Below are 9130 nucleotides of genomic sequence, written 5' to 3'. Positions count from 1 at the left end.
GGAGAATAGTTTGACTCCCTCTTCTTTGTGGCATCCCCTGAGATATTGAAACACTGCTATCATGTCTCCCCTAGTCCTTTTTTCATAAGACTAGACATACCCAGTTCCTGCAACTGTTCTCCATATGTTTTAGCCTCCAGTCCCCTAATCATCTTTGTTGCTCTTCTCTGCACTCTTTCTAGAGTCTCCACATCTTTTCTACATCGTGGTGACCAAAACTGAATGCCGTATTCCACGTGTGGCCTTATCAAGGCATTATAAAGTGGTATTAACACTTCATGTGATGTTGATTCTATCCCTCTGTTTATGCAGCCTAGAACTGTGTTGGCTTTTTTGGCAGCTGCTGTATATTGCTGGCTTATATTTAAATGGTTTTCCACTAGGACTCCAAGATCCCTCTCCCAGTTATTATGACCTTGGACCCCCAAGATTGAAACCATGACATTTTTAAAGCCTTGATGGATCCCCTTTGATGACGTTGTAGCCTCATAGGGGTCCATGGACCCCAGCTTGAGAAACACTGGTGTATATATTAGTGGAGGAAGTATCTTCAGCAATAATAGTGTCCCATTATCTAGTGAGAGACTGGGAAAGTTTTTCATAGAGCAGGTATCGTATTACCTAATTGACAGAGTAAACGTCACTGTGGCTGTAAGTTCCATATGCACTATTCTGTATGGCTTGACAAAATATGGAGGGTCCATGGATATATGTTTTGACTAATGGGCAAAACTCTGTTTTCTTCATTTTTCAAAGCTCTCTTCTGCCTTTGAATGTGGTGGCTGTGTCTTAGTTTGATGGAAGAAGTATCTTTAGCAAAAACAGTATAATTTAATCCCATTGTCCAGTGATAGATTGAGAAAGTTTTTGATGGAGCACGCATCACTGTGAGTAGTTCCACTGCACCACGATACCTCATTGGACAATATCCGGATTTAGTTCTGCTCAAACCTTTGACATTTGCAAATTGCGTTGGTGTCACAAGATGTTTGCTGGTTTTGTCTTTGATGTGTTAATAAAGCGAGTAAACTCTTCACTCAGCAAAGGTGCCTTCTGCCTTTGAACTTGGTGACTGGATGCTATCTTGGTGGGAGAACTATATTTGGCCAAACCAGCATTATTTGGTATCATTCTCCAGTGAGAGGCTGAGAAAGTTTTTGATAGAGCATCCATCATGGTGAGCCCCAGCTATGATACACCGTGAAATATCGTTGGACAAGAACAGGATGAAGTCCTGTTCTAAAACTTGACTTTTGCCCATTGCATTGGAGTCAGAAGATATTCTTCATTTTCTGCAAAGACTGTGTATTAGTAGTATATTTGTGTAGTATATTTGACTAAAACATTGAGAGACTGTGGAAGTTTTTGATACAGCATCCATCACTGTGAGCCGTAGTTATAGTCCACAGTGATATATCATCGGACAAAATCTGAACGTACTTCTCTTTCAAGTTTTGACTTTTGCACATTGCTTTAGAGTCACGAGATATTTGCTGGTTTTGCATCTGTTATCATAATAATGTGAGTAAAAGCAGAACTCTTCAAATAACAAAGTTAATCAAACTTACCCGAAGAACGCTTGCTGGAACTGGGTATGTCTAGTCTAATGAAAAGGACTAGGGGTGACATGATAGAGGTGTTCCAATATCTCAGGGGTTGCCACAAAGAAGAGGGAGTCAAGCTATTCTCCAAAGCACCTGAGGGCAGAACAAGAACCAATGGGTGGAAACTCATCAAGGAGAGAACCAACCTAGAACTGAGGATAAATTTCCTGACAGTGAGAACAATTAACCAGTGGAATTGAGTTGCCTCCAGAAGTTGTGGGTGCTACATCGCTGGAGGTTTTAAAGTAGAGACTAAACAACCATTTGCCTAAAATGGTACAGGGTGTCCTACTTGAGCAGAGGATTGGACTAGAAGACCTCTAAGGTCCCTTCCAACTCTGTTTATTCTGTTGTTTGGTTTTTCAAGCATTTCTTTGTTGTTCTTTTGCTTCACTTTTGTGTGGTGGAAGATTTTGTATGAAGGTGAACAACTGTGCTGTTCCCAGAATCCACAGCAATTCAGTTGTGTACAAAAACTGAATTGAGGAGAAATTTCCTGACAATTAGAACAGTTAATCAGTGGAACAACTTGCCTCCAGAAGTTGTGAATGCTCCAATACTGGAAGTCTTTAAGAAGATGTTGGATAGCCATTTGTCTGAAGTGGTGTAGGGTTTCCTGCCTAAGCAGGAGGTTGGACTAGAAGACCTTCAAGGTCCCTTCCAACTCTGTTATTCCATTTCTATTTCTATTTCCCTGATGCCACTGTGTGGCCTGAATTTGCAGATGGCTTCACCAAATACTGCTGAAATATGAGTGTTGACCAAGACAAGAAGACATTGGCATATGGTTGCCCTGGATATCTCAAAAGGAACATAAAGGCATAAATTGTGGTGGTCTTCCATTTTTACTGACAGTGATTGGATAGAAGCCTATAACACCATTTTTGTCCAACATGGGAATTCTGAAACATGTGCTGGAATTCTGGATGTCGAAGTCCACAAGTCTTAAAGTGCTACAACCTGTGGAAGTAACATTTTTATTGATTTCTCAATTGCAGTAGAGTTGGAGATAATGATTTGTCTGTCGGTCTGTCTGTCCATCCATCCGTCCGTCCATCCATCCATGTATCTATCTATCTGTATATGTGTATATGTGTATCTATTTATCTGTCAGTGTGTTCACAGAAAAAAGTGATAATAAAGTGTATATTATCTTTATTTTGTCTTACCCAATCCTACTTGACCCTAAGCCTAAGCCTAAGCCTAAGCCTAAGCCTAAGCCTAAGCCTAAGCCTAAGCCTAAGCCTAAGCCTAAGCCTAAGCCTAAGCCTAAGCCTAAGCCTAAGCCTAAGCCTAAGCCTAAGCCTAAGCCTAAGCCTAAGCCTAAGCCTAAGCCTAAGCCTAAGCCGAAGCCTAAGCCGAAGCCTAAGCATAAGCATAAGCATAAGCCTAAAACTAAGCCTAAACTTAAGCCTAAGCCTAAACCTAAACCTAAACCTAAGCCTAAGCCTAAGACTAAGACTAACCCATCCCATCCCAACCCAACCCAACCCAACCCAACCCAACCCAACCCAACCCAACTTAACTTAACTTAACTTAACTTACGATATTACCTAATCAGGCTTTTGACAGAGTAAACATCACTGTGGTAGTAAGTTCTGTATGCACTGTGCTAGATGGTTTGACAAAATATGGAGGGTTCATGGAGATACATTTTGACCAAGACTACTAAGAGGCAAAACTCTTGTTTTCCTCATTTTTGCAAAGGTCTCTTCTTCCTTTGAATGTGATGATTGTGTACTACATTGATGGAAAAAGTATCTTTAGCAAAAAAAAACCAACAATGGAATTTAGTCCCACTGTCCACTGATAGACTGAGAATGTTTTTGATAGAGCATCCATCACTGTGAGCTCCAAGTACTAGTACTGTACACTGTGATATATCATGGGACAAAATCTGGTTGTAGTTTTGCTCAAACCTTTGACTTTTGCTTGTTGCATTCGAGTCACAACAAATTTATTGTAGGTTTTGCCTTTGATGGGGTAATAAAGTGAGTAAACTCTTCATAGAGAGTTTAAAGAGTACTCATCATACAGCAAAGTTGCCTTCTGCCTTTGAATGTGGTGATGGTGTACTATCTTTGCGGGAGAAGTATATTGAACAAAAGTAGCATTGCTTAGTCCCATTGGTCAGTGACAGACTGAGAAAGTTTGGATAGGGCATTCATCATTGCTGTAGTATACCGTGATATATCATTGGACAAAATCTGGAGTCCTGATGAAAACTTTGACTTTTGCCTGTTGTGTTGGAGGCACAAAATATTTGCTAGTTTTGCCTTCGATGTGATAATGATGTGAGCAACCTCTTCTTACTGCGAAGGTGCCTTCTGCCTTTGAATGTGGTGATTGTGTACTGTATTGTGGTAGAAGTACATTTAGCAAAAGTAGCATTATTTAGTCCGATTGTCCAGTGACTGACTGAGAAAGTTTTTGATAGACCATCCATCACTGTGAGACCCCCCAGCTGCTATAGTACACTGTGATATATCATTTGACAAGAACAGGATGCAGTCTGGCTCAATATGTTGGCTTTTGTCCATTGCATTGGAGTCACAAGGCATTCTTCCATTTTTGCAAAAACTCTGTATATTACATTGGTGGAAGAAGTATATTTAGCTAAAACTGCATCCTTTTGTTCAGTTGTCCATTCAGAGACCACAGAAGTTTTTGATACAGCATCCATCACTGTGAGTTCCCAGGGTACACTGTGGTACCTCATTGGACAAAATCTGTTTGTAGTTCTACTCAGCACTTTGTCTGTTGAATTGGAGTCACAAAATATTTGCTAATTTTGCATTTGGAATAGTAATAATGTGAGTATACTCTTCATACAGCGAAGGTATCTTCTGCCTTTGAATGTAGTGATGGTGTACAATATTGTTGGAAGAAGTATACTTAGCAAAAATAGCATTCTTTACTCCCGTTGTCCAGGGATGGGCTAAGAAAGTTTTTGATAGGGCATTCATCATTGTGAGTAGTAGTTGTTATAGTACACTGTGGTGTATCATTTGACAAGAATGAGATGCAGCCCTGTTCATGACTTTTGCCCATTGCGTTGGAATCACAAAGCATTCTTCAATAGCAATAGCAATAGCAGTTAGACTTATATACCACTTCATGGGGCTTTCAGCCCTCTCTAAGCGGTTTACAGAGTCAGCATATTGCCCCCAACAACAATCTGGGTCCTCATTTTACCCACCTCGGAAGGATGAAAGGCTGAGTCAACCCTGAGCCGGTGAGATTTGAACAGCCGAACTGCAGAACTGCAGTCAGCTGAAGTAGCCTGCAGTGCTGCATTTAACCACTGCGCCACCTCGGCTCTTCAATGTTTGCAAAGACGTTATGTATTACATTGGTGGAAGAAGCATATTTAGCTCAAGCAGCATCATTGTGTACAGTTGTCTGTTGAGTGTCTGGGGAGATTTCTGACACAGTATCCATCACCGTGAGCCATAGCCAGCTTTACTCGATGACCGTGAGTTAGAGCCAGCAGTAATCGTCTGAAAGAAACGTATCACACTGTGATATATCCAGTGACAAAATGAGAACGTTTTTGATAGAGCATGCATCGTATTATCTAACCAGGCTTTTCACAGAGTAAACATCACTGTGATAGTAAGCTCCATATGTATTGTGTTTGACAAATTTTGGAGTGTCCAGGAACGTATGTTTTCATAAAGAGATATTGCCAATAGGGAAAACTGTTTTCTGAAAAAGTCTCTTCTGCATTTGATGGTGATCATGGTGTCCTATATTGGTGGAAGAGGTATCTTTAGGAAAAATGATGTATTTAGTCCCTTTGTCCAGTATTAGACTGAGAAAGTTTTTGATAGGGCATCCATCACTGTGAGCTCCAATCACCACCATACACTATGATTTCCTATTGGACAAAATCTGGATGTAGTCCTCATCAAAACTTTGACTTTTGCCTATTGTGTTGGAAGCACAAGATGTTTGCTAGTTTTGCCTTGGATGGGGTAACGATGTGAGAAACCTCTTCTTACAGCAAAGGTGCCTTCTGCCTCTGAATGCGGTGGTTGTGTACTATATTGTGGGAGAAGTAAGTTTAGCAAAAGTAGCATTCTTTAGTCTGACTGTCCAGTGAGTGACCGAGAAAGTTTTTGATAGACCATCCAGCACTGTGAGACCCCACTGCTAGGGTACACTGTGATACATCGTTGGACAAAATCTGCATGTAGTTCTACTCAACACTTTGCCTGTTGAATTGGAGTCACAAAATACTTGCTAATTTTGATTTGGAATAGTAATAATGTGAGTATACTCTTCATACAGCAAAGGTATCTTCTGCCTTTGAATGTGGTGATGCTGTACAATATTGTTGGAAGAAGTATATTTAGCAAAAATAGCATTCTTTACTCCCATTGTCCAGGGATAGGCTACGAAGGTTTTTGATAGGGCATTCATCATTGTGAGTCGTAGCTGCTATAGTACACTGTGATATATCATTGGGCAAGAACAGGATGCAGTCTGGCTCAATATGTTGACTTTTGTCCATTGCATTGGAGTCACAAGGCATTCTTCAATTTTTGCAAAGACTCTATATATTACATTGGTGGAAGAAGTATATTTAGCTAAAACTGCATCCTTTTGTTCAGTTGTCCATTCAGAGACCATGGAAGTTTTTGATACAGGATCTATCACTGTGAGCCACCATATTACACTGTGGTACATCATTGGACAAAATCTGTATATAGTTCTACTCAACACTTTGCCTGTTGGTTTGGACTCAAAAAATATTTGCAGGTTTTACATTTGATATAGCAATAATATGAGTGTAGTCTTCATACAGCGAAGGTATCTTCTGCCTTTGAATGTGGTGATGGTATACAATATTGTTGGAAGAAGTATATTTTGCAAAAATAGCATTCTTTACTCCCGTTATCCAGGGATGGGCTAAGAAAGTTTTGGATAGGGCATTCATCATTGTGAGCCGTAGCTGTTATAATACACTGTGATATATCATTACACAAGAATTGGATGCAGTTCAGTTCAAAACTTTAACTTTAGCCCATTGTGTTAGAGTCACAAGGCATTCTTCAACTTTTCCAAAGACTTATGCATTACATCGGTGGAAGAAGTATATCTAGCTAAAACAACATCATCTTGGACAGTTGTCCATTGAGTGTCTGCGGAAGTATTTGATACAGCCTCCATCACTGTGAGCCGTAACCAGCTCTAGCACACTGTGATATGTCATTGGGCATAAACCGTAACATAGTTCTCTTTAAAACTTTGGCCTTTGCGCATGGCTTTAAAGTGACAAGATATTTCCTAGTTGTGCATTTGATAGCATAATAATCTGAGTAAAAGCAGAGGTCTTCATACAGCAAACTTCCCTGCGGACCTTGTACAGCCTGAATTTGCAGATGGCTTCCCCAGATACTGCTGAAATAGAAGGTTTGACCACGAAAAGTAGACTTCGACATATTGTTTCACTGGATAGGATTCCCATATGTATACATTATAGTACACCATGAATTATCATTGGACAAAAACGGGATGCAGTCCTGATCAAAACTTTTGATTTCTGCTTGTTGAGTTGGAGGCACAAGATGTTTGCTGGCTTTGCATTTGATATCACAATAATGTGAGTACATTCTTCATACAGCAAAGGTATCTTCTGCCTTTGAATGTTTTGATTGTCTACTATTTTGTGGGAGAAATATGTTTAGCAAACAAGACATTATTTAGTCCGATTGTCCAGTAACCGACTGAGAAAGTTTTTGATAGACCATCCATCACTGTGAGTCCCCCCCACTATAGTACACTGTGATACATCCTTGGACAAAATCCATATGTAGTTCTACTCAAAACCTGGCTTGTTGCTTTGGACACACAAAATATTTGCTGGTTTTGCATTTAATGAGTAAATTCTTCACACAGCAAGGGTATCTTCTGCCTTTGAATATGGTGATGGTGTACTATATTGGTGGAAGACGTATATTTAGCCAAAGTAGCATTATTTACTCCTGTTGTCCAGGGACAGACTAAATTTTTTTTGATAGGGTATTAATCATTTTGAATACCACTGCTATAGTATACCACGATAAATCATTACACAAGAACAGGATGCAGTTCTGTTCAAAACTTTGACTTTTGACCATTGCGTTAGATTCACAAGGCATTCTTCAACTTTTGCAGACTTATGTATTACATTGGTGAAAGAAGTAGATTTAGCTAAAACAGCCTCATTTTGTTTATCTTTGCCTGTTGCAATGGAGTCAGAAGATATTCTTGAATTTCTGCATTGACTGTCTATTATAGCAATAGCAATAGCAGTAGACTTATATACCGCTTCATAGGCCTTTCAGGCCTCTCTAAGCGGTTTACAGAGAGTCAGCATATTGCCCCCAACAATCTGGGTCCTCATTTTACCCACCTCGGAAGGATGGAAGGCTGAGTCAACCCTGAGCCGGTGAGATTTGAACCGCTGAACTGCTGATCTAGCAGTAGCCTGCAGTGCTGCATTTAACCACTGCGCCACCTCGGCTCATAATCTTAATATTATATGTGTGGGAGGATTATATTTAGCTAAAATAGCACCCTTTTGTTCAGCTGTCCATTGACAGTCTGTGGTAGACTGTGATGCAACATCCCTCACTGTGAACCGTAGCAGAGGTGGTATTAAGTGGGTTCTGACCAGTTTTGAAGAACCGGTAGTGGAAATTTTGAGTAGTTTGGAGAACCGGCAAATGCCACCTCTGACTGGACCTGCTCCCATCTATTCTCTGCCTCCCGAGTCCTAGCTGATTGAGAGAAAATGGGGATTTTGCTGTAAGTTTCCCCTGGAGTGTGGAGGGAGTGGAAATTTTACAGTAACTTTCCCCTGGAGTGGGGTGGGAATGGAGATGTTGCAGTATCCTTCCCCTGGAGTGGGGAGGGAATAGAGATTTTACAGTAATCGTCCCCTGGAGTGGGATGGGAATGGAGATGTTACAGTATTCTTCTCCTGCCATGCCCACCAAGCCATGCCACACCCACCAAGCCATGCCCACAGAACCGGTAGTTAAAAAAAATCAATTCCACCACTGAGCCGTGTGTATAGTACTTTACACTATGATGTATTACAATGTGTTGACCAAGATCAGTAGAGTTTGACCCATTGTTGCACTGAATATGTATATTTTAGGACATCATTGGAGAAAGTCCATACGTAATTCTGCTCGAAACATTAATTTTCCATGTTACTTCAGAGTCACAAAATATTTGCTGGTTTTGCATTTGATGTAACAATAAGGAGAGTATACTTCTCATACAGCAAAGGTATCTTCTTCTTTTGAATGTGGTGATGGTGTACTATATTGGTGGAGGAAGTATATTTAGCCAAAGTAGCATTATTTAGCCCCATTATCCAAGGATAGACTCAGAAAGTGTTTGATAGGACTTCCATCACTGTGAGCTCCAGCTGTTAGAGTACACCATGATATATCATTGGACAAGAACAGGATGAAGTTCTGTTCAAAACTTTGACTTTTGTCCATTGTGTTGGAGTCATTTTTTTTGCA

This window comes from Thamnophis sirtalis, unplaced genomic scaffold (assembly GCF_051295495.1).
Source record: "Thamnophis sirtalis isolate CommonGarterSnake01/CBP01778 unplaced genomic scaffold, rThaSir2_p1.2 scaffold_4, whole genome shotgun sequence".
Lineage (NCBI taxonomy): Eukaryota > Metazoa > Chordata > Lepidosauria > Squamata > Natricidae > Thamnophis > Thamnophis sirtalis.
Note: the sequence above shows the minus strand (reverse complement) of the source record.